This window comes from Cervus elaphus, chromosome 12 (genome assembly GCF_910594005.1).
Source record: "Cervus elaphus chromosome 12, mCerEla1.1, whole genome shotgun sequence".
Taxonomy (NCBI): Eukaryota; Metazoa; Chordata; class Mammalia; order Artiodactyla; family Cervidae; genus Cervus; species Cervus elaphus.
The window spans coordinates 93,369,814-93,392,609 of NC_057826.1; the positions used below are offsets into that span (position 1 = coordinate 93,369,814).

The 22,796-nt window shown below is 46.2% G+C and overlaps 2 pseudogenes; both read right to left on the reverse strand.

Annotated features, from left to right (window-relative positions):
* Positions 1-16,053: 16,053 nt before the first annotated feature.
* On the reverse strand, positions 16,054-16,214 carry LOC122704411 (annotated as a pseudogene).
* A 5,114-nt stretch (positions 16,215-21,328) lies between these two features.
* LOC122706012 lies at positions 21,329-21,559 on the reverse strand (annotated as a pseudogene).
* Positions 21,560-22,796: the final 1,237 nt, after the last annotated feature.

The following is a 22,796-nucleotide window of genomic DNA, read 5'->3' on the forward strand; positions in this document are numbered from 1 at the left end:
TGGAGAAGTCTTGAGGCTACTGGAAGAATAAGACTGAAATCCAGAGGCAGGAGACTTAAGTCCAAAACCTGAGAACACCAGAGAACTCCTGACTACAGGGAACATTAAGTGATAAGAGATCATCCAAAAGCCTCCATACCTACACTGAAACCAACCACCACCCAAGAGCCAATAAGTTCCACAGCAAGACATACCATGCAAATTCTCTAGCAACGCAGGAACATAGCCCTTAGCGTCAACATACAGGCTGCTCAAAATCACACCAAACACAGAGACCCATCTCAAAACTCACTACTGGACACTGCATTACACTCCAAAGAGAATAAATCCAGTTCCACGCACCAGAACACCGACACAAGCTTCCCTAACCAGGAAACCTTGACAAGCCAGTCGTCCAATCCCACCCACTGGAAGAAACCTCCACAATAAAAAGAAACCACAGACCACCAGAATACAGAAAGGCCACCCCAAAAACAGCAATCTAAACAAGATGAAAAGGCAGAGAAATACCCAGCAGGTAAAGGAACATGAAAAATGCCCACCAAGCCAAACAAAAGAGGAGGAGATAGGGAATCTACCTGAAAAAGAATTTAGAATAATGATAATAAAAATTATCCAAAATCTTGAAAAGTGACGCTTTTAATGTAAATGACTAAAATATTCCTCAGCCAAACTTACAGATAGCTGGCCTAGGTCATCTGAATGTGCAATTTTAATATACACCAGCTGCTTATAAACTGGTAAGTTTATATAGTGATTCCTAATTCATAACTAAGCTTGTAAGTGAAGCCATGAGATCTCTTGAAGGAGGCAGGAAATGTGCCAGACCACCTTACCTGCCTCCTGGGAAACCTTTATGCAGGTCAAGAAGCAACAGTTAGAATCAAACATGGAACATCGGAATGGTTCAAAATTGGGAAAGGAGTATGTCAGCGTGTTGCAGGGAGGAAGTCAATTCTAACTCCATGTTGGAAACTGTTTCTTTGACTTGCTTTTATTATTATAATCATACTCAATGGCTTGCCTGGAGGATCCTGCCCCTCTACTTGACTGTAAACTAAAGTGCCTTTGTTCAGCTCTTGCAGAGATAGTTTGTCCCTGCCCACCTATGAATAGAAGAGATTAACACACCCCTTCTGAAGGCTGGACATTCATTCCCTTGGAGATGTTTTACTAGACTGAAGACCCTTCTATTTTACTTCCCCACAGTGTCTCCCTCTCTATTCTGCTTTTGACTTTAGCTCCTCATTGCTACTTTCTCTCTGACCTATAAAAGAACCTGGCATCCAGGCCCCAATAAGATGGTTATTTTGAGGTGCTAGGCTGCCATCTTCTTGGTCTGCCAGCTCCCCAATTAAAGTCTGTTTCTGGCCTCAATATTTCATCTCTTGGATTCATTGGCCTATTGTGTGGCAAACAGGGTGAGCTTGGACTTGGTAACAAAGACTGTATATTGTCACCTTACTTATTTAACTTATATGCAGAGTAACCCTGGTCTTCCATATTGCAGATGGATTCTTTACCAGCTGAACCACAAGGAAAGCCCAAGAATACTGGAGTGGGTAGCCTATCTGTTTTCCAGGGGATCTTCTCCACCCAGGAATTGAACTGGGATCTCCTGCATTGCAGGTAGATTCTTTACCAACTGAGCTATTAGGAAAGCCCTTATATGCAGAGTACATGATGCGAAATGCAGGGCTGGATGAAGCACAAGCTGGAATCAAGATTGTTGGGATAAATATCAATAACCTTAGATATGCAGATGACAACACCCTTATGGCAGAAAGCAAAGATTAAAGAGCATTTTGATGAAAGTGAAAGAGGAGAGTGAAAAAGCTGGCTTAAAACTCAACATTCAAGAAATGAAGATTATGGCATCTTATCCCATCACTTCATGGCATATAGATAGGGAAACAATGGAAACAGCAACAAACTTTATTTTCTTAGGCTCCAAAATCACTGTAGTTGGTGATCACAGCCATGAAATTAAAAGACACTTACTTCTTGGAAGAAAATCTATGACCAGCTTAGACAGCATATTAAAAAGCAGAGCCATTACTTTGCCAACAAAGGTCTGTCTAGTCATGTATGGATGTGAGAGTTGGACCATAAAGAAAGTGAAGAGTGTTGAAGGATTGATGCTTTTGAACTGTGGTGTTGGAAAAGACTCTTGAGAGACCCTTGGACTGCAATGAGATCCAACTAGTCAATCCTAAAGGGAATCAGTTCTGAATATTCATTGGAAGGACTGATGTTGAAGCTGAAACCAATACTTTGGCCACCTGATGTGAAGAATTGACTCATTTGAAAAGACCCTGATGCTGGGAAAGATTGAAGGCAGGAGGTGAACGGGACAATAGAGGATGAGATGGTTGGATGACATCACCGACCTAATGGACAAGCTCCAGGAGATGGTGAAGAACAGGGAAGCCTGGTGTGCTGCAGTCCATGGGGTCGCAAAGAGCTGGACACGACTGAGAGACTGAACAACAACAATGAGAACTCTAGTCTGCCTCTTCATGTCTATGTACATATTATATATGAAGTATCTCTACTTCTAAAAGGTAATATCAATATGAAGAACGCTGAAAGAGAAACAAGAGTGTGGCCACAATACTCTTTAGACTCTGGAGAAAATTGGCTAAGACAAAATTTCTTTTGAAATTACAAAATCACTTATTTTTGAGTATGCAAGTAAGACCAGGTAGCTTGTTAAAAACTTGCCTAAAAACAAACACACACACACACACACACATGCAAAAAAAAAACCCTTGAGGTTAACTCTTATCATGTCCTTGAAATACACAGCCTTCCTTGCCTTGGATTTAGAGCAAAAAACAAAAAAACAAAAAATGGGGGAAGTGAGGCACAGGAGATGTAAGCTTGGCTTACAGGTGACTGTTTCTGAATGGGAAAAGATACAGAAAGTAAAAAGAAGTTTTGTGGAAAGTGGAATCCGAGAAAAGAATTTCATCCATGGTACAAGTTTTATTAAGATGTCTGCCTTTGAAATCTTCCATGGTTTTGTTGCAGGAAGGTGAACCGACCCTTTCCAGGGCCCAAATGAGGCTCTTGTCTAACATTCGGAAGTGAATTGTCTCAGGAGACACAAGTGCTGACAAAGCAAGAGACTTTATTGGCAAGGGGCGTCTGGGAGGAGAGCAGCAGGGTCAGGGAACCCAGGAGGACTGCTCTGCCAGGCGGCCTGCCGTCGCGGGTTTTATGGTGATGGGATTAGTTTCCGCACTGTCTTTGGCCAAACATTCTGACTCAGAGTCCTTCTTGGCTGTGCAGTCATCACTCAGCCAAGATGGATGTCAGCGAGGAGGATTCTGGGAGGTGGTTAGATGCGTGGTGTTACCTTTTGACCATTCCTGAGCTCTTCCGGTTGGTGGTGGCTTATTAGTTCCATGTTCCTTACCAGGACCTCCTGTCGTAAAACAATTCATGCAGATGGCTATATGGTTAGATGGTGCCTGGCCAGGGTGGGCAATTTCCGTCATTGTGCCTCCCCTAACAGTTATTCCCTCCCTCCCTCCCCTAACAGATATTCGGCTAAGTGAATATCTATTGTTGAAATCAAACAGTCAGGGACACTTGGCTTTCCTGGCCCCCTGACAAACCTCATTTTTATTTCATGGAATAAAGCCTTCTCAGGCTTCGAGATTAATGCACCCACAATGAAAAAATTTTTTTCTGTTTCATTAAATATTAAATTACAGTTTTGTTAATTAAGGTTTGTGTTTGCCAAAACTCACTTCCCAGGTAGTCGCTTGCTCTTGTGTTTTATTGTTAAAAAGTTTACTTGAGCTATCAAGGGACACTCTAAGTTTGTTTCTAAAACTTATCTCACTAATCTATCTTTGGATAAAGATCAGATGCCACCTGCCCTGCAACCAGAGAATTATACATTGTGAAAAAGACATAATTCAAAGGACTATCACCAATCTATGCTTCCCTGGTGACTCAGAGGTTAAAGCATCTGCCTCCAATGCGGGAGACCTGGGTTCGATCCCTGGGTTGGGAAGATCCCCTGGAGAAGGAAATGGCAACCCACTCCAGTACTCTTGCCTGGAGAATCCCATGGATGGAGGAGCCTGGTAGGCTACAGTCCGCAGGGTCACAAAGAGTCAGAAACAACTGAGCAACTTCACTTCACTATCACCAACCTGGACAGAGTATAATGGAGAAGGGTTAACTTTAAATTTACACTGGACCTGCTTCTTTAACCCTTTAACCTTTAACCCTGAGACTTTAACCCTTTTTTGTTATTATAAACTTACATAATGGTCTGCCTGAGGAAGGTAGCCTGAGCTGCCCACCTGTGAAGGCTGTAAGGAAGTGAAACTAACACATTCCTCTGCCTAAGGCTTGCCCCCCCACCCCCCAGTCTAGGGGACATTTGCAAGGATTGAATAGTTTTACTTTGTTTCCTTACTCCCCCCTGCCCCCCATGCATCTCTGATCCATAAAAGAACCTGGCAACCAGGCCTTGACAAGATGGTTATTTTGAGACACTAGCCTGCCATCATCTTGGTCAGTTGGCTTTGAGTAAAGTCTCTTCCTTTCTTCATCCCCTCATCTCTCAGATTCACTGGCCTGCTGTGTGATGAGAAGAGGAAGCCTGGACTCAGTAACAATTTGGTGCAGCCAGGCAGGTGCCTTGCTGCTGGTGGCTAGCTGGCCCTAATCAGGGAATACTGGGACCATTTGTCCTGAGGGTATTTTCTTCAAGATTCAGTGTAGTGGCACTGGCTGCCCCCAGTGCTTGGCAGTTGAGACAAGGAACTGACAAACTTCCTAGAGTTGATGGACTCGATTTAATTTGTAGAGTAAGTCTACCCAATCCAATAGCTGATTCAACTAGTTTGCTTGTTCTGTGTGCCCTTTTGTGTTAGGAGCACATGGGCTGAGTTTTGGAGGGTAAGTCACTCCAGTGTGCACACTGGGAACATTTTCTCTTATCAATTTATGCTTTTCCTTTAGGGGAGAAGTCAATTTGTTTGGGGTACCCTGTTGGAGAGGCGAGGTGTTGTTGGACTCTACCCTGAACTGGCTCATTTGGGAACTAGTTCTTTTGGGGCAAGCCCACCCTAGTTGGAATTAGCTCATTTGTTTTGTAGGGTAAATTTGTTTACCTGATTTGGGAATTGGCTAACTTGGAACCAGGTCATTGGGGAGCTAGTTCTTGTGGGGGTGGGTAGTCTAGTTGGAATTAGTTCATTTGTTTTGTAGGGTAACTTATTTACCTGATGAGAAAATCAATTCATCTGTATACATTGATGCTGTAATGAATCTATCTGTGCTATTTTTGTTGGACTTTGTGTCTTGTGTGTTTTGGTGTTATGAAGCTTATAAACATGGGAAATATTTCACCTATCCAGAAAGAAAGATCTTTGGGGTGCATATTAGATTTGTTAAGATCAGAAGAGCAATTGCTTACAATTAAGTAATCTGGCAGTCAGAAGCACTGTACGAAGGTGAGGAACACTCTGATAATGAGCAGGCCCGCAGGCTCCCTTGAACATGAGACATCCAATTCTAATTTCCCCTACAGAAGCCCTGGATAACCTTGACGGTGGGGAAGAAGTTGATTAACTTTGTGATAGATACTTCTTTCCTTTGTAAATTAAATGCTCAAATAGCCTTTTCCCCAGAACAGCTTGACATCAGGGTCCCACAGGGGCCTTTGTGACCTTGTCCAATCTGGGGAACTTTGACTTCCATCTGGGGCCTTTGACTCCAATTAGGGGTGTTCTCCTTGTGAAGGGAGACTCTGTCTACCAGGCACTTTGGAGAAAGGTCACTGGTTTAATGGGACTGGAAAGTCATGCTAATGTGACTTTCCGGCTGGCTAGGTTTTGGTTCATTCGGCTTACTTTGGTAATGCACAGATATCTGGTACTAACTGCTTCCTCTAAGGCTTCCTCTAGGGTTTTCTCATTTCTTTCTCCTCAAACCCTCTGCGAACAGGCTAGTGGCTGTGGGAACAGTTGAGGGACTCTGGCCAGGGTTACTTTCTGGTGTGTCCCAAAGGCCTGCAGCCCAGGGTGCCCCGGTAGCTGCCACCCAAGGGGGATGTCTTGGCATGCTGCAGTCCATGGGGTCACAGAATCGACCGAGCTCCTAAACTGAAGGAAGCTTTGGTGGTAACGTTGTAGTTACAGGAAATGTCCACACGTCAGCAGCAGTTCTTCACGTCCAGCTTTGGTTACTCGGCAACCAGAGCCTTAGGGAAAGTCAGCTTCTGGCTGCGAAATGGAGTGGAGTGTGTCTGGGCTTTGTCTCACTATTTCCTCCCCTAAAGTTTCACACCTTGTTTGCAGGCACATTCCAACCCGGGCCACAGCACCCACCTGAGGGTGCTCAGGTGCCTAGAAGGATGCACTGGCAGGAAGGAGGCTTGAACTGGGAGCTCAGGAGAGGTGACTTTCCCCCAAAGGTCCTTGAGGCCAGAGGGTCAGAGCACCATCCTCTGGGTGCGTCAGGCACTCTGGTCCCCGAGAGGTGACCAGACAGTACAGGTTTAAGAGGGAGCTCAACTAAGGGCACCGGCCTGGCATGTCGACACCACCCCAGGGCAGCCAAGGCACCCAAGCCTGCCCAGACTCCAGGGACGGGATAGCAGAGGTAACAGCGTAGGGGCAGCTTTTCCGTCCTTCACATTATGCCGAAGTCATGCTGGAGTACAGCGGATCTGCAAAGTTGGGCTCAGTGTACGGCCACCCGATTCAGCTATTATCTATCCATGGGATATCCTTTTCTTGGAATTTTTGCCACAGAAGGTTGAACAGAGTGCTGAGCATCAGGTCCTTGGAAATGCTTTATCTTCGATACACTTTTCGGTATATACAACAGAGAAACAATAATTGTTGTAGATTATCTCTTAGAGATACACACTTCCATGTATAGGGAGAGATACAGATTTTTGTGTATATGTGCAAGGAAGGAAGAAAGGAAGAGGATAATCCTTGTGGGTTATCTATTACAGATACAGGTTTCTATGTTTATGTTAGTCTGGAAATCCTAATCATTCTAGGTCCTTCACTTTTTTTTTTTTTCTTCTGGAATCCTTTGTCTGACTTTGAATTCTCAGAATCTCTTTTTGGATTGTAAATTTGTTGCCTTCTATGTCATTTTTACTTTGCCTGGAAGGTACATCACATACTATAGTCTTCATCTGCCTGACTGACTACTCTTAGTGTATGATTCTCCAAGGACCATCCCTGTGGTTACCAGTGTCATAATTCCCTCATTTCAGTGGCCGCTTTCTGGGAGTGAGAAACAGTCCGCTGTATAAAGGTGCCACATCTTGTTGAGCTTTAAATTATTGGTGGAGATGGTGCAGGTTATGTGTCTTGGCTATGGGGTGTAGGGTTGTAGTAGTGTTCCTTGGAGTGCACATGCCTTTCATCGATGGTTTTCTTGGAATATATGTAGGCCCCCGTGTGGGAATGCACACCGTAGACTTGGTTCCCTTTCATAGTTTTTTCAGTCATTTGGGGACTGTCCATTACACTGGCTGCGGCCACAGATAGCAGAGGGGCTTCTTTAGTCTCCAGGCCCCTCTCCCCGTACTGTTCGCAGGCTTGTGACAATGTCCGTGTGACTGCTGCCTTCTGATATCTCACTGTCATTTGGTGACATTCCTACAGCAATTAGGGATGCTGACAGTAATGCTCAAAATTCTCCAAGCCAGGCTTCAACAGTACATGGACCATGAACTTCCAGATGTTCAAGCTGGTTTAGAAAAGGCAGCGGAATCAGAGATCAGATTGCCAACATCTGCCAGATCACTGAAAAAGCAAGAGAGTTCCAGAAAAACATCTACTTCTGCTTTATTGACTACATCAAAGCCTTTGACTGTGTGGATCACAGCAAATTGTGGAAAATTCTTAACGATATGGAAATACCAGACCACGTGACCTGCCTCCTGAGAAATCTGTATGCAGGTCAGGAAGCAACAGTTAGAACTGGACATGGAACAACAGACTGGTTCTAAATTAGGAAAGGAATATGTCAAGGCTGTATATTGTCACCCTGCTTATTTAACTTATATGCAGAGTACATGATGTGAAATGCCAGGCTGGATGAAGCACAAGCTGGAATCAAGTTTGCTGGAAGAAATATCAATAACCTCAGATATGCAGATGACACCACCCTTATGGCAGAAAGTGAAGAAGAACTAAAGAGCCTCTTGATGAAAGTGAAAGAGGAGAGTGAAAAAACTGGCTTGAAACTCAACATTCAGAAAACTAAGATCATGGCATCTGGTCCCATCACTTCATGGAAAATAGATGGGGAAGCAATGGAAACAGTGACAGACTTTATTTCCTTGGGCTCCAAAATCACTGCAGATGGTGACTGCAGCCATGAAATTAAAAGAGGCTTCCTCTTTGGAAGAAAAGCTATGACCAACCTAGACAGCATATTAAAAAGCAGAGACATTACTTTGTCAACAAAGGTCCATCTAGTCAAGGCTGTGGTTTTTCCAGTGGTCATGTATGGAAGTGAGCGTTGGACTATAAAGAAAGCTGAGCGCCAAAGAATTGATGCTTTTGAGCTGTGGTGTTGGAGAAGACTCTTGATAGTCCCTTGGACTGCAAGGACATCCAACTAGTCAATCCTAAAGAGAACCAGTCCTGAATATTCATGGGAAGGACTGCTGCTAAAGCTGAAACTCCAATACTGTGGCCACCTGATGTGAAGAACCAACTCACTGGAAAAGACCATGATGCTGGGAAAGACTGAGGGCAGAAGGGGGAAACAGAGGATGAGATGGTTGGATGGCATCACCGATGCGATGGACATGAATTTGAGTAAGCTCCGGGAGTTGGTGATGGACAGGGAAGCCTGGTGTGCTGCAGTCCATGGGGTGGCAAAGAGTTGGACACGACTGAGCGACTGAATTGAACTGAACTGAGTGAGCACAAGTGGTCATGTTGTAGTTACAGAGAATGTCCACGAGATGGCAGCACTTTTTCATGCCCACCTCCGGTTCCCTGGTAGCTCAGTTGGTAAAGAATCCACCTGCAATGCAGAGACCCTGGCTCGATTCCTGGGTCGGGAAGATTCACTGGAAAAGGGATAAGCTACCCACTCCAGTCTTCTTGGGCTTCCCCTGTGGCTCAGCTGGTAAAGAATCCACCTGCAATGCAGGAGACCTGGTTTCAATCCCTGAGTTGGAAAGCTCTTCTGGGTAAGGGAAAGGCTACCCACTCTAGTATTCTGGCCTAGAGAATTCTATGCACTGTATAGTTCATGGGGTTGCAAAGAGTCGGACATGAGTGAGTGACTTTAAAATCTTAAAAAATAAATAAATAAATAAATAACCTGTTTCCTGCGGAAGCCTTAGGGAAATTATGCTTTCTACCACTGTGAAATAGAGTGGAATGTGCCTGAGCAAACACTTCACGGCTTGAGTCTCACTACTTTCCCCCCTCAAAGCACCATAGAAACACCCTGTCCAGATTAGTCCCTTCCAGAGCCACTGCACCCTGCTGAGTGTGCTGAGGGGCCAGGAGGCTGCTCTCTCAGGTCAGAGGCTCGAGCTGGGAACCCCAGCACCAGGAGAGGTTGAAGCTAGCTGAATCTTGCCTTCAGTCTCCTCCAGGCTTTGATGCCACATGGGACTCTGGTTGCAACCAGAACATAGCAGACAGTGGATCTTTAAAAAGGGTCAGTGAATGGAGAAGGAAATGGCAACCTGCTCTGGTATTCTTGCCTGGAAAAGTCCATGGACAGAGGAGCCTGGCGGGCTGCAGTCCATGGGGTTACATGACTGAGCATGCATGTGTGAGGGTGGAGGGAGATGGGTGGCAGCAATAAACTGGTAGAACTAAAACAAACAAACAAACAAAAACAGGTCAGTGAAGGGCACCGGGGCCAGGGTGTGTCAGCCCCACCCCAACCCAGCAGTAGGACCCAAGCCTGCTCAGCTTCTAGGCACTGCTTTTCTTTCCTTTTCTTTAACATCATGCGGTAGAGACAAAATACAGTGTAGGGATTGTTGTCTGTGTATAGCCCGCTAATTGGGGTATTACATGTCTATGGAGTATCTCTACTCTGTTTTTGTTTTTTGCCATAGATTTTCAATCAGAGTGCTGAGATTTCTGTGTATATGAGAAAGTTCAGTTCGGTTCAATTGCTCAGCCGTGTCTGACTCTTTGAGACCCCATGGACTGCAGCACACCGAGCCTCCCTGTCCATCACCAACTCCTGAAACTTACTCAAACTCATGTCCATTGAGTCGGTGATGCCATCCAACCATCTCATCCTCTGTCCTCCCCTTCTCCTCCTGCCTTCCATCTTTCTCAGCATCAGGGTCTTTCCCAATGAGTCAGTTTTTCTCATCAGGTGGGCAAAGTGTTGGAGCCTCAGTAAATGAGGAAAGAAGGAGATAAACATTGTGAATTACCTCTCAGAGATACAGATATCTATGCATACATGGCAGGCAGGCAGGGAGAAAGGAAGGAAGCAGATAATCCTTTGTTGTTGTCAGTCACTCAGTCACATCTGACTCTTTACAGCCCCGTGGACTGCAGCATGCCAGGTTTCCCTGTCCTTCACTATACCAGAAACACTGATTTTTTTCAAACAAAAGATTAAAAAAAAAAAAAAAAGAATTTATTGTCTTGGAAGAATAGAACAAGTCTCTTTGGCAAATAATAGGCCAAACAACAACATCAAGATGGTGAAGTAGGACGTGCACTCATCTTCTCTTGCGAGAACTCCAAAATTGCAACTCGCTACTGAACCGCCACCAGCAGGAGAACGTTGGATCCCACCAAAAAAAGATACGCCATGTCCAAAGGCAAAGGAGAAGCCCCAACAAGACTGTAGGAGGGCAAAATAGCATTTAGAATCAAACCCCATACCCGCCAGAGATGCTCATCAGAGGACTATGTGTTCATGCTCATCAAGTAGTTAACATCTTCCATTCGGGGGGGTTTGGCATCTGTAAAACAACCCAGGGAGTGTGCATCAGAAGCCGTTACCTCCGTACTTCAGAGAGGAGCTGCAGCAGAGGATCCGGGACGGAGTCTGTCCTGGGAAGGCCCCATGGGCTCCTGCTCGGTTATACCGGGTGTCTGGGCTCAGCAGCCAGGGAAGGTGGGGCTGCCTCCTGGGCGTGGGGAGCAGCAGGACCACAGTCCTCCAAGGGTCTGTTAGCTCCCAGGGTGAGACGGGGAGGCAGTGGATGGACAGGCGCATCTGGCCTGGGAGAGGGGTCCAGGCTGGAAATGTCACTGGAATCATCACCAGGAGGAAGAGGAGAGGCCGGGGTCGGGGTGAGGGCTGGACAGGCAGGTCACAGCCAACTCCACACAGGTGATGGTGGTACTGTTGGAAGCAACTCGGAGCCGGAAGGATTGATGCTCAGGAGCTCAGCTTCATTCTTTTGTTCCTTTGTGAAACACGGTGTCAGAGTTTGAGACGCCCTCAGAGACATCTGAGCCCACCCAGTGCCACTGTGGCTGCATCACAGGGGCTCAGGCCCTGCCCACGTCCCCACTGGGGATGAAGCCCATCAGGAAACTGGGGTCTGCATACTTCAGGGAACCCCACCCTCATGGCTGGTCTCCCTTCTTCCAACCAGCTACTGGTCAGAGGCCCACATTCTCCAATCCTGATTTTACTCCCAGAGCCTGAGGAGTATTCCAGTGTATAGATGGACCACTCAGTCTTCATGTTCCTGTTGCTGGACATTTTGGTGGACCCTATGTCTTGGCTATTGTAAACAGTGCTTCCCTGTTGAGGTCCTCTAATGGGCCGGAACCTGGTGGTCTGGAGTCAATGATAAGAAAGTAAAAGAGAGAAAGAGGCTGATAGTCCTTGGTTTACGCAGAAAACCAATAAAGCTCTTGACACAGACCTTCCACTGCTTCATGTAGGCACCGGGCGCCCTCTCAAGGGGATGAAGGCACAGTGCGCCTTCTCCAGACGGTTTTAGAAGCCCGGGCAAGAAAGTGAGCTCAGCCGGCCTCCAAGCTCCAAAGAATTAGCCTGAGAGAGAGAGAGAGAAGGAAAGAAAGACATGGGGACCCAAGCTCTGATGGAGCAAAGGTGTTTTATTCAACACAGTGTGGGTACATATACTGTCTTACAAGGTAGCTTTTTTCAGCAAAGATAAAAATCAAAAGTCCATACTTACAAATTATCAAGGAAACATAAGGCAATCCATACCAAAGAGAGAGAGAGTAGTAAACAATCACTTTTACCGTATGGTTCATAAAAGAAAGAGGGTCGTAAATAGTTATTTATCACTGTATGGAGAAACTAACGAAGGAAATACGTGCATTCCTCAGCCCTGGGAGCAGCATGCCACTCCTCTTAATTCCTGAATATTCAGGACTTAATAAGGAACAGAGGATTCATGACAGATCCAAAACAGCACACAGGAAGCCTCCTCTTAAATGCTTCCTGACACTTCCCTGAAAACAGGGGTGCACATGTCATTTCAAATTGTGATGTTCTCCAGCTCTGAGCCCAGAAGTGGGGCTGCAGGACCCCCTGGCTCCTCTGTTTCCTTTCATCAGGAACCTCCGTGCTGTTTTCCATCTTGGCTGCACCCTTGTGCACCCCACTCAGAGTGCAGGAGGATTCCGTTTTCCCTACGTCCTCTGCAGCATTTCTTCTTTGAGATCTTTCTGATGATGGCCATCCTGACTGGTGGGAGGGGATTCCTCAGTGTAGATTTGATCAGCATTGATTTAATGATGAGTGGGTCTTCCCTGGTATGGCTCAGCAGTAAAGAATCTGCCTGCAATGCAGAACATACGAGAGATGTAGGTCCGATCCCTGCGTCAGGAAGATCCCTGAAGGAGGAAATGGCAACCCACTCCAGTATTCTTTCCTAGAAAATCCCATGGACAGAGGAGACTGGGAGGATACAGTCCAAGGGGTGCAAAGAGTCAGACATGACTGAGCAACTGAGCACAGTAATGAGTTTGGGGTGTGTCTTTCCAAGCACTTGACTCATGTATAGCTGGACACATCATGTTCTTTTCCAGGTTCTCGTTCCCTATAAGTTACATGGAGCGTTGAGGAGGGTTCCTTGTGCTATGCACGGGGTCCCTTGTGGATGATTTTGTAAAGAGTAGTGTGTGTATGTTAATCTGAACCAGCTCGCTTCTCCCTTCCCTCCTCTTTCCCTCCTTGGGAACCATAAGTCTGTGAGGCCTTTCCTCATTGGCAAAGAAGTGCATCTGTCTCCAGTTTTAGATTCCACCTAGAAGTGATACCATATGATTCTTGTCTTGCCCTGTCTCCCTTACTTCATTTAGAATGACACCTTTACCTTCCACTCTGTGGCTGGAAGTGTCATCATCTGACCCTTTTTACTGGCTGAATAATACTGTATTACGTCCAGGTACCCCATCCTTATCCGTTCCTCTGTGTTCTGCCCTTAGATTGCTACCGTGTCTTGTTTACGATACCTAGTGCAGCTGTGATCACAGGGCTGCCCGCGTCTTTTCCAACTTTGGTTTCCTCCATATCCACACCCAAGGTGGGATTTCTGGATCCTGTGGTACTTTTAGGATTAGTTTTTTAAAAGAAACTTCCAACTCTTTGCCTAATGGATGCACAGATTTACACTCCCACCAAGAGGGCAGGGGAGTTCCCTTCTCTCTGCAACCCCTGCAACATGTATTGTTGGAGATTCTCTGAGACGGCCTTTCTGACTGGTGAGGTGAGAGCGCACCGGACTTTTGATTTGCCTTTTTCTAAAAACTAGTGATGCCGAGCATCTTTTAAAGTGCTTAATGACCATGTATATGGTCTTCATGTATATGACCTTCTTCATGAAAAAATGTTCCTTGAGATCTTTGGCCCATTTCCTAGTGAATATTTTTGCTTTATTTTTGATACTGAGCTGCTTGAGTTGTTTGTATGTTTTGGAGATGAAATCTTTGTGGGGATCTTTGTTTTGGAACTTTTTTTCTATTCTGAGTGTTTTTTTTTTTTTTTTTTTTCATTTAGGGTTTCCTTTGCTGTGAAAATGCTACTAAGGTTAATTATGTCCTTTTGGCTTATTTTATTTTTCTTTTTCATACTTTCTCATAATGGTTTAATGTAAGGTACTGAATATAGTTCCCTGTGCTATACAGCAGGTCCTTGTTTATCCATTTCATATATAGTGTGCATGTCAGTCCCAATCTCTTAGTTTATTCCTCCCTCCTCCTTGTTCCCTTTTGGTAACCACAAGTGTTTTTCTCCATGTCTGTGAGCCTATTTCTGTGATAAGTTCATTTGTATCCTCTCTTAGAGACTCCACACATAAGCAATACCATGTGCTATTTGTATTTCTCTCTCTGGTTTTACTTAGTATGGAAATCTCTAGGTCCATCCATGTTGCTGCAAATGGCAATGCTTCATCCTTTCTATGGCTGAGTGACATCCCACTGTGTATATAAACCACATTACCCGTTCATCTGGCAGTACTTCATCCCTTCTATGGCTGAGTGACATCCCACTGTGTATATACCTCATTACCCATGCATCTGTTGATGGACATGTAGGTCGCTTCCATTTCTTGGCTGTTGTGAATAGTACTGCTACGAACATTGGGATCCATGCATCTTTTCAAATGAGTGTTTTCCTCTTTTCCAGGTATATGCCCAGGAATGGGACTGCAGGATCCTAGGTAGGTCCACTTTTAGTTTTTCAGGACCCTCCTTACTGTTCTCCGCCGTGGCTGCACCAGTTCACGGTCCCGCCATCAGTGTGGGAGGCTAGCCTTTTCTCCACACCTCTCCAGCAGTTATTATCTGTAGACTTTTTTGATGATGAAGTTGTATTCTTTCTAAAGTTCCCTGGCCTCCAGGAAATACACAGGAGGTGAAAAAGGCTGGTGCAGAAAAGTAGCACATGCCACTCCTTGCGTTAAAACGTATAAAGCTGCTGTGGACTGAAAGTATGTCTCTCTGAAATGTGTGTGTATATTGACACCCCAACCCCCTAGAGCAGCTGCATCCGCAGAGGGTCCCCGAGAACGCTGTCAAGGTTAAATGAGGTCCACAGGGTGTGGCCCTGATCCCCTAGAAGCAGCGTGTCCGAAGAGTCCCCAGAGAGCTCCCCAGCTCACAGGCCCAGGACAGGCCATGTGAGGCCGTGGTGAGAGGCCTTCAGCCAGGAGCCAAGCCTGCCGGAAGTGAGCTCAGGCCCCGCCCTCCGAACCGGAAGAGGCTCCCCGGGAGCTTGGTGGCCTGTTCTCTGGTGGCCGCCCAGGCAGTCACGACATGGCGGTTTAAACAGAGGGGCTGTTTCTAGCCCCCTCTGGGACTTGGCAGGAGGTACACAATCCATCCTCCTGCACCTACTCATGTTTGTATCCATGGCAACCGTTTCAGTGTCTAGAGGTTCTCAGGTGCCTCCCTTCAAGACCTAGAGCCTAATATTCCCCCTGAAGGAGATGAGGAGACTGCCTGAGACTTCCGAGTCTCTCGTAAAAGGCACCCCCGACCCCCACCCACCATGCTGCAAAGAGGCTCAAGTCACCCCTGAGAGGCCCACCTGCGGAGGAGCCATTGAGGGTTTGAGGGGGCCTCGTGGAAGCCCCACCCCCTGCCCACCCCTAGCCCACCATGAAGCTGGTGCCTCTGCTGCAAGTTCGTGAGGGACCCTCAGCCAGCACCGCTCAGACAGATCACGCCCAAACTCTCAGCGAGGGAATGTTTGTCCTAAGCCACCAAGTCAGGGGTAACGTGTTTAGGCAACAAGAGAGAGAACCACCGTGCAAGTTTCACCCACCACACACCTGAAATGATCACACCTTGTCTGCCGGCCCCTGGAGACCCAGACCTGCGCAGTGTTGGCGCAGAGGCATCCCCCGGTCACCGTGGCCAAGCACGAGCACGTGCAGGCGCGCAGGTTTCAAAGCGTGGTTTAATGCCGTGTGCGTCCACACAGCGAAGATAATTCCACCAACGGAGGAAATGAACGCGTGCCAGGTACTTCCTAGAGTCTATCTGGGGAGCCTGGGCTGTTCCAGATGCAGCGGGCGGGAGGCAGCCCCAGCAGACATCACAGGGGCCTGACGGGTGAGTTTCACTAGTCGTCCTTCTTGAACTTGCTGTTGATGTAGGGCACCCAGTCCAGAATCAGCCGCCAGTCAGTGACACACCAGCCCCATGGTGCCCCACGTGCTTGCCAAGGGGACCTGGTTTCTGGCCAGCCGGTGGTAGCTCAGGGCCCAGGAACCTGGTCAGCATCACAGCGTGATCCCAGCTCACGGTGTCCCTTTGGTTTCTTTTTGTTTTACTGTTTGTTACTCTAAGATGTGGATTTGAAAAGAACTTGCTGCGATTTACAACAAAGCGTTTTTTGCCAATATTTTCCTCAAGGGTTTTAGAGTGTCTGTCCTCATATGAGATCTGTAAATTATTTAGAGTTTATTTTTGTGTGTGGTGTTAGGGAGTGAGAAATGGATTATTTCCTGCTGTATCAGCAAACAAGGATGTCAGCTGTTTAGTGCAGTTGCTCAGTCATGTCCCACTTAGCAGGTTAACAGTTCAGTCACTCAACACGTGTCTGATGTGCCGCCCAATGAACTGCAACAAACCTTCCCTGCCCATCACCAACTCCCGGAGCCTGCTCAGACTCGTGTCCATTGAGTCGGTGATGCCATCCAACCATTTCATCCTCTGTCATCCCCTTCTCCTCCTGCCTTCAATCTTTCCCAGCATCAGGGTCTTTTCCAGTGAGTCAGTTCTTCACATCAGGCCAAAGTATTGGAGTTTCAGCTTCAGCATCAGTCCTTCCAATGAACATTCAGGACTGATTTCCTTTAGGATGGACTGGTTGGGTCTCCTTGCAGTCCAAGGGACTCTCAAGAGTCTTCTCCAACACCACAGTTCAAAAGCATCAATTTTTCAGCGCTCAGCTTTTTTTATAGTCCAACTCTCACATCCATACATGACTACTGAAAAACCATAGCTTTGACTATATGGACCATTGTTTGCAAAGTAATGTCTCTGCTTTTTAATATGCTATCTAGGTTGGTCATAGATTTTCTTCCAAGGAGCAAGCATCTTTTAATTTCATGGCTGCAGTCATCATCTGCAGTGATTTTGGAGCCCAGAAAAATAAAGTCTGTCAGTGTTTCCACTGTTTCCCCATCTATTTACCATGAAGTGATGGGACCAGATGCCATGATCTTAGTTTTCTGAATGTTGAGCTTTAAGCCAACTTTTTCACTCTCCTCTTTCACTTTCAACAAGAGGCTTTTTAGTTCCTCTTCACTCTCTGCCATAAGGGTGGTGTCATCTGCATATCTGAGGTTATTGATATTTCTCCCAGCAATCTTGATTCCAGCTTGTGCTTCTTCCAGCCCAGCGTTTCTCATGATGTACTCTGCATATAAGTTAAATAAGCAGGGTGACAATATACAGCCTTGATGTACTCCTTTCCCAATTTGGAACCAGTCTGTTGTTCCATGTCCAGTTCTAACTGTTGCTTCCTGACCTGCATACAGGTTTCTCAAGAGGCAGGTCAGGTGGTCTGGTATTCCTGTCTCTTTCAGAATTTTCCACAGTTTATTGTGATCCACACAGTCAAAGACTTTGGCATAGTCAACAAAGCAGACATAGATGTCATGCTGCTGCTGCTGCTGCTAAGTCACTTCAGTCGTGTCCGACTCTGTGTGACCCCATAGACGGCAGGCCACCAGGCTCCCCCATCCCTGGGATTCTCCAGGCAAGAACTCATAGTCATCTGCAATTGCAACTCTCCAGTGTGAGCCGGTGAGCCCTCAGGGAACTCAGGAAGGAGAAGAAAGTCTGCTCTCTAGCAGCCAGCAGACTGCAGACACCCTAAGGTGAACTCTGAGAAGAGGAAGCTGAGGATGTGAAAACAGGATGCTGACCCATACAGGGGAGGTGCATACGAAAGGAATGATTTCAGTGAGCCAGGACTCGTGCATCTTCCCATACACAGAAGAGCACGAAATTCCTTGGCTCAGGATATCTGGTTTCTTTAACAGTAATCTTTTGATATTCAGACTACCTGCCCCCTGTTACAAAGTTCTATGTAACCTGGCTCCTCCCCTCCCCTCCTGGAAGCAGTTCTCTCAGGGTTACTTAAGATGCTATCTCCTGGGCTTGAAGTCCTAAAGATTTCCACCAAATAAAACATAATGGACTCTGTGGGAGAAGGCGAGGGTGGGATGTTTCGAGAGAACAACATCGAAACATGTATATTATCTAGGGTGAAACAGATCACCAGCCCAGGTGGGATGCATGAGACAAGTGCTCGGGCCTGGTGCACTGGGAAGACCCAGAGGGATCGGGTGGAGAGGGAGGTGGGAGGGGGGGATTGGGATGGGAAATACGTGTAAATCCATGGCTGATTCATGTCAGTGTATGGCAAAAACCACTACAATATTGTAAAGTAATTAGCCTCCAACTAATAAAAATAAATGAAAAAAAAAAAAAACAAAAAACATAACTCTCAACTTTTAGGTTGTGAATATTTTTTAAGTCGACAGGAATATTGTAATTTTGTTCCCATTTCCATTGTTTAAGCAACTTCCACGCTGTCTCCATGGGCTTCCCAGGTGGTGCCAGTGGTAAAGAACCCACCTGCCAATGCAGGAAACATAAGAGATGTGGGTTCGATCCCTTGATGGGCAAGATCCCCTGGAGGAGGGCTTGGCAACCCACTCCAGCACTCTTGCCTGGAGAATCCCATGGACAGAGGAGCCTGGCAGGCTACAGTTCACGGGGTCGAAAAGAGTTGGACGCGACTGAAATGACTTAGCACGCACACACACTGTCTCCATGGTGGCTGTTCCCAGTTGGCATTCCAGCGTCGATGGAGGAGGGTTCTCGTTTCTCCACATGCTCTCCAGCCTTGCTTCTTTGTAGAGTGTTTGACAGTGGCCATTCTGACCAGTGTGAAGGAGATGGGAATACCAGACCACCTGACCTGCCTCTTGAGAAACCTGTATGCAGGTCAGGAAGCAACAGTTAGAACTGGACATGGAACAACAGACTGGTTCCAAATAGGAAAAGGAGTACTTCAAGGCTGTATATTGTCACCCTGCTTATTTAACTTATATGCAGAGTACATCGTGAGAAACGCTGGGCTGGAAGAAGCACAAGCTGGAATCAAGATTGCTGGGAGAAATATCAATAACCTCAGATATGCAGATGACACCACCCTTATGGCAGAGAGTGAAGAGGAACTAAAAAGCCTCTTGTTGAAAGTGAAAGAGGAGAGTGAAAAAGTTGGCTTAAAGCTCAACATTCAGAAAACTAAGATCATGGCATCTGGTCCCATCACTTCATGGTAAATAGATGGGGAAACAGTGGAAACAGTGTCAGACTTTATTTTTCTGGGTTCCAAAATCACTGCAGATGGTGATTGCAGCCATGCAATTAAAAGACGCTTACTCCTTGGAAGGAAAGTTATGACCAACCTAGATGGCATATTAAAAAGCAGAGACATTAATTTGCCAACAAAGGTCCATCTGGTCAAGGCTATGGTTTTTCCAGTGGTCATGTATGGATGTGAGAGTTGGACTGAAGAAAGCTGAGCAGTGAGGAATTGATGCTTTTGAATTGTGGTGTTGGAGAAGACTCTTGAGAGTCCCTTGGACTGCAAGGAGATCCAACCAGTCCATCCTAAGGGAGATCAGTCCTGGGTGTTCATTGAAGGACTGATGCTGAAGCTGAAACTCCAGTACTTTGGACACCTCACACGAAGAGTTACCTCAGTGGAAAAGACCCTGATGCTGGGAGGGGTAGGGGGCAGGAGGAGAAGGGGACGACAGAAGATGAGATGGTTGGATGGCATCACCGACTTGATGGACATGACTTTGAGTAAACTCCGGGAGTTGGTGATGGACAGGGAGGCCTGGCGTGCTGTAGTTCATGGGGTCACAAAGAGTCGGACACGACTGAGCGACTGAACTGAACTGAATATTTAGCAAGGTTGACAGCATTTCCTGTGTTTTTTTTTAAGGGTATGAGTGAAACATCTAGCAATTTACTTTTGAATGTCTGCCCTGTATTTTGATGAACACTCCTAGAACAGTCCTTGAAGGCAGGAGTTATTTAACTCAACCCCACGGGCCTTCTGAATATTAAGTCCCCATCAGCACAGCTTTCCACCTGTTGTTATGGAAAGTGGCCACAAGGTGGCAGCATTTCTTCATGCACCTTTCTTTTTCTTTCTGTGCAATTTCATTTTGATCTTATACTGGAATACAGTTGATTTCCAATGTTGTGTTTGTATAAGATGCACAGGAACTTGATTCAGTCACGTATAAATGCATACCTATTTTTCAGGTCCTTTTTCCCATATACAGAAGATCCGAAAAATTACTGAGAAGCAAGAGTCAGAGAAGAGAATAAAAATGTAGCAAGAGGTGGTGGAGGTGTTGGAAACCAATGCAAAATCCAAGAAATGTAATCCTGTAGAAGCAGGGCTCTACAAATTTAAAGCGCGAAAACTGGATTCCGGAGTTCTTTACAGTGGGCACGTTTTCCCTAAGAAACTAGCCAGAGAAGCCACCCCCAATGCCTTTGATTTTGGCTTTGATTTTGAAATGGAGAAAAGAATCAAGCAGCAAAAGGCAAAGAGGGTACTGGAGGATAAACATTTTAAATTTATGCAAAGCCTTGCCCTTATCGTATCTTGTTAGGTGTTGTGGGTGTTCCCAATAAGAAAGAAATTCCAGGCACTGTCCCCAGGTCACCTGCCTTTGTTCGGAAGAGAACCCCAAACCCACCCAAGAAGATGAGGATGAGGAGCAGCCAGTAGTGATAAGAGGTCAACAACTGCCCCATGACAGTACCTCTTAAGCCCCAAATCCCGGTGAGGAGAACTGTGGAAATGCGCCCTTTCTCTTTCAATTCAAAAGTCACTCACAGAAAGAGAGGAAAATAAAACCGCTGCAGAAAGGGGAGGTGCTCGAATTCTAGGCGCTTCCTTTGTCTCATTTTTACCACCATTAACCTGCAGGAGAAAATGAAGACCAGAACTTAGGTTGAGCCTTCTGCTTGGAGCTTGGCAGAAGTGGTGCCTGAAGGCACAGACTTGGGTTCTCTCCGTGGCCCGGTGACAAAGAAGGCTCCTCCTGGTGTGATGGAAAGAGCAGCTCTGGTTCCCAGACGGTGTCTGCAGCCTTCTAGCCGTGGAATTTACTGGAGAATTTGGGTGGGGCCCACATAGCCAAGGGCTGCTCACTTAACAGTAATTTGTGTTGCTTCCATCCTCCCCCTCTTTTTTATATAGAAGTCAGAATATATAGTTGATTTAGTTTGTAGTTTATTCACTTAAAGTGTCATTTTTACTGCTTTTATCCTTCACTTTTTTTTCTAAAAAAAACGTGGAATGCTTCACAAACTTTCGCGTCACTCTTGCTCAGGGCCACCCACTCCAATGTTCTTGCCTGGAGAACCCCAGGGACGGGGGAGCCTGGTGGGCTGCCGTCTATGGGGTCGCACAGACTCAGACACGACTGAAGAGACTTAGCAGCAGCAGCTTGCTCAGGGCCACGTTAATCCTCTGTGTATCGTTTTAATTTTAGTATATGTGCTGCCGAAGCGAGCACTATCCTTCACTTTTTATATTTAAATTTAAAAATAAAGATACTTGATGTAGTTTATAGTTTATGTCTGATTCTTTCCTCTTCTCTGTGCAAATGAATTTGGAGTTAAGGGGCCCTTTGCTCTACGGGGGAGCCTCGTTAACCGCCTGCCGAGGCAGAGCCGTGACTGCCGGGTCCCTCAGCGCGGCTGTCTGCCGGCCTCAGGCGGAGCTGCTGTTTGGGCGCCCTCTGCCCTTGTTGGTGTTGACGATGAGGGAGCGCCGAGCAGGGCTTGCTGTAAGTCCTCCTGTGACCTGGGCTGGCATCAAGGTTTGTCTTACCAAAAATTTTAAAAGGCAGTTCCATACTCCTCTCCACAGGGATTCTTAGCATTTCCATCTCATCAGCACCGTGAGTGCTCACAAGGAGACAGGATTCCTCCCTGCCCTCCTCCTGTTACTAGAATAACCAGAGCCTTAAGTTTACCCCTAGTACGTGCTTTCTTCTGGCAGATGCCAGCAACCTGTGTCTCATTAATCCTTGTGTTTTTTTAAATTTAAACTTAATGTTTACTTCTTTCGGAGGATAGCTGACTCACAATGTTGTGTTTGTAGGTGTGAAGAGCCTTCATCAGTTGTCCCCATACGCATACTGATTCATCTTTGTTTTTTTCACAGACACGTTATTATAGGTTGTGGAGTACACCACCCTTTCTAAAGCAGGTCCGTTCGACTCTATATCCTACATGCATTTGTGAGTATGAATTAATCCCCACCTCCTAATTTATCCCTTCCACCCAGAGCTCCCCTTCTCAAACCATGTGTGTTTCCTAAGACTGTGTGCGTATTTCGCTTTTATAAAATAGCTCATTGATATCAGTTTCTGAAATATTACACTCACTATGATTGTTCTAGATTAATCTTTGATTGTTGTAGATTATCCCTGTAAATGACATTATTTTTTCATGGCTGAATCACGTTCCATTCGATGCATAGATGACTTCTTTATTCATTCATCTGTCCATGCACACTTTGGTTACTTCCATGTCTCAGCTGTTGTAAATGCCGCTGCTGTGCATGCTCGTGTGCATTCTTGTTGCTCAGTCGCTACTTCTGTCTTGCAAAACCGACAGTCCCTGGGAGACACCCAGTCCCCGTTCCCCTCCCTCAGCCGCTGGCACCTACGATCCTGCTTTCTGTGTCTTTGGAGCCGACTGCTCTGGGACCTTGTATGAGTGGACTCAAACTTTTATTCTTCCGTG